General features: G+C 37.9%; 1 pseudogene; it reads left to right on the top strand.

Annotated features, from left to right (window-relative positions):
• The first annotated feature begins 3,454 nt into the window (after positions 1-3,454).
• LOC134981723 (5S ribosomal RNA) lies at positions 3,455-3,573 on the top strand (annotated as a pseudogene).
• The last annotated feature ends 309 nt before the right edge of the window (positions 3,574-3,882 follow it).

Here is a 3,882-nt window from a genome sequence, read left to right as displayed (position 1 = left end):
ACTACAGACAATAAATATGAATGGGCTTTCATCACCCAGTTTAACCAAAGTCATCAAGAAATCGAGAAGATTTTCAAAAGACATTGGGGTCTGCTAAAGAAGGATCCGGTGATTGGACCCCTTGTCCCCAATAGACCCATCCATATCTACCGCAGGGCTCCCAATTTAAAAAATAAATTGGTCTCCAGTGCTATGCCCTCGACGAAATCCCAGTCTAGAATTGTGTCCCAGGGGTTTTACAGATGCGGTAATTGTATGGGCTGCAGACATATTAAAAGTGAAGGAAAAAGCAAAATTGAAAATATCCATATAAATGAGAAAAAAGTGAATATTACAGATTTTATCACTTGTGACAGTAAAAATGTCATTTACGCTATTAAATGCAGCTGTAATTTATTTTATATTGGGCGGACCTCTAGACCCTTGAAGGTTCGCCTGGGGGAGCACATTAGAAACATTAAAAAAGGCCTTCTAACCCATTCTTTGTCTGCTCATTTTAAAACCAAACATAATTGTTTGGTCACAGAAATATCAGGCTTTTATGGAATTAGACAGGTCAAAGGAAACGGAAGGAATAAAGACCTCAATACACTTCTAGCTAAGTCGGAAATGAAATGTATTTTTATGTATGACACCTTAAGTCCAGGTGGTCTGAACTGCGATTTTGAGCTTAAATGGTTCCTTGACTGATGTGCTAAATTAATATGCGACTTTGAGCTTTATCTATTAATGCAACATTTTCATAAAAGTGTTACCCCAGATCTGTTTAGAAAGTCTGTAGTTTCTATTTTTTCCACTAATTCCTGTTTCTCTTTGTTTTACGTTTATATTAGCTACTCATAATATGTATGAAAAGAAACCAAAAACACGGCTGGTTTCCATGGTGACCGTTTCAGAGTGCTTTCTAACCTATGAAATGGCCGCGCCGGTTCCCCTTCTAAACTACAAACCCCAGAATCCCTGAAAACGGAAATAGAAGACGGCGATACGTCACTTCCGCCGTCTGTCTCTCCAAACGGAACAAACCTTCAGGGATTATTTTCTGGGGAAGTTTCACCAGCAGCGGTGCAACACAATATCCGGCGGAAACACCATATATGGTCATGTAGTAGTTCACTATGGAAACTACATTACCCAGAATTCCAAGCTCCGTTTTTTAATGGAGAAGAAAATATGTTTTAAAGTGTTTTTCCTGCTGTACTTTTTTACCATGCATGATACTAGTGTTTATGTATATGTTATTATGAATTTGTGTGATGAATAATCATGTTTTTAAACAAAATTAATTTTCATTGTAATTAATGATGTCATTTCCGGCTACAAACGGAACAAACCTTCAGGGATTATTTTCTGGGGAAGTTTCACCAGCAGCGGTGCAACACAATATCCGGTGGAAACACCATATATGGTCATGTAGTAGTCCACTATGGAAACTACATTACCCAGAATTCCAAGCTCCGTTTTTTAATGGAGAAGAAAATATGTTTTAAAGTGTTTTTCCTGCTGTACTTTTTCACCATGCATGATACTAGTGTTTATGTATATGTTATTATGAATTTGTGTGATGAATAATCATGTTTTTAAACAAAATTAATTTTCATTGTAATTAATGATGTCATTTCCGGCTACTCATTCATTGGATGTTCATAGCATAAATATGCTTACTCCTCACAGTGCAGATAGTTCATGATTAAGGTCCATTCGAGACCGAAACGCGTCGGACGACTGTACTGTGAGTAGTTTTTCTGGAAAAAGGGAATAATCACGCCGATTATTATCTCAAATTTTGCCTTTGGAATTTTTATTGTACTTTTAAATTTTTACTTTTTTATTTTTTCTGTCACCATGTGTGGTGATTTCTTTGTATGAATTTGGACTATGTCTGGAATAAAAAACCTGTTTTAGAAAGAATGATTTTTTTTATGACTCTGGTCTGGCATTTGGGAGAAAGAGTTCCTTTTCCTCTTGTGGATCCACCAAAGGGATACCAGTGAATCTATTTAAAGAAACCTTTATAGGAGTCATTCATCGTTTACTGAGTGAGTTGGGGTACGCACCTGAGGATTTTTGTTGATATAAAGAAACCGTTATATGAATGTTCTGGCTTTGCTCTGTGTAAGTGAGGGTACGCATTGAAATTGCCTCAGACGCTACCCCATGTGGTGTGAGATTCAGGCACGCTTAATTACGTGAACCTAACCTGAGGGGATTGGTGAAAAAAACTAGCAATAAAGATACCTTTACGGGAACCCACTTACTTGTTTCTGTGTGAGTGGGGTACGCCCTTAAAAACTTTCATTGTGTGGAATTCTCGATTCTAGCTGTTGTAAACGGTGCTACACATTTTTTTTCTCTCTTATTTCTCTCCATTTTGACATGAACTGGGAGCCATTTATAACGAGAAGATTCACCTGAACGAAAGGACTCATAGGCCTGCATAACCTGGAGAAGACATCGTATACCCATTTGACAAGGGATGTGTTAAGTTTCATTACCTTTTTCTTTTTTTACGCGCCCTGGACACAGATAAATACCAACACTTGCTTCTTCTATATATTGTTTTGGTAAAATCGGTGATTTTTACATAGGTATTTTGTCAGTGGACGGGCTGCTGTGCGCCAAACTTGTAGACCCTCCCTATTTTCTCTTTTTTTTCTATCAAGTTTCAGAAGTTGCTCTAACAGTTCTGCTGTTTGTGATCAGAGGTCACAATCTTACTGCACCTGATATTCCCAAGAGGTCACCCTACTAGGTACTGATCACAGTGAACAAGCCACCCTGGTGAAACGGTCCGTCTGTGCTCAGTGATGCTGAACTCTTTCTAGCTCAGATCACTTTTTGGGACTCCCTGGTATTGTATGTGCCAATTTGGACTCCAGTTATTTAACTGATACTGATATATAATCAATATTGTTTTTTTCCATGTTTGCTATTTTTGATCCTTAATTATTGCTCTAAACCATTTTCTGGTATTTCCTTTTAAATGTAATACTTTTTTGCAGAATCCTTTCTGCATAAACAGGGTCTTATACCCATTTTGGTAAGCCTTTACCATGCAGCCTGTGTTTACTTTCCTTTTTCCAATTAATCGTTAATTTCATGATTGTTTTATTTCATAATTTACTTAATTTTTTGTTAATTTGTGATCTCACCACATTACCATTTCTTCTCCTTCTTCTAATTTTCCCACCACCCTTTTTTTCAATAGGTAAGCCTAACCCACCTCTCTCATCCACTGTCCGCTATATATCTATATAAGACAGTGGACAGCAGAAGGCAGGGTTTCCTCCCTATTCTGAGCATATCTCACTTCTATTTTTAGTACCCTCTCATCCAGATGCGAGACCACTCTCTGCAATGCTCACAGCAACAGAGAATCTGCGCTAGAAACTGGACAGCAGAAGTACCTTGTTGCTCACTACTCATTACACTCTCTCATTTGTGTCCTAGTGTTTATTACTGCCATATTTCAGCAGCAACGCCCAATCTCATCCGACCTTGGAAGCTAAGCGCTGATAAGCCTGATCAGTACCTAGTAGGGTGACCTCTTGGGAATATCAGGTGCAGTAAGATTGTGACCTCTGATCACAAACAGCAGAAGTGTTAGAGCAACTTCTGAAACTTACCTATTCCTTATCCAACTTTCCCGCAAACCTTCTATTTATCTACAATTGGCTTTGCCTTTAGGCTTATTTATCAGTGCTCTTTTGTATCTTTAATAATCATACTTTTATCTTAAATGCTTTGTTATCTACAAGGATCTAGCCTTTTAGCAAACAGAATCTCTACCAGGTGATTACCCTCAGTCATTTGACATTTCAATTATGAACCTTTGTACCTCTCATCTATTCTCATGAGGTTTTAGACTAGGTGCTTACCTAC

This window comes from Pseudophryne corroboree, chromosome 12, assembly GCF_028390025.1.
Source record: "Pseudophryne corroboree isolate aPseCor3 chromosome 12, aPseCor3.hap2, whole genome shotgun sequence".
Classification (NCBI taxonomy): Eukaryota; Metazoa; Chordata; class Amphibia; order Anura; family Myobatrachidae; genus Pseudophryne; species Pseudophryne corroboree.
This window is presented reverse-complemented; position numbering and strand designations above follow the sequence as displayed.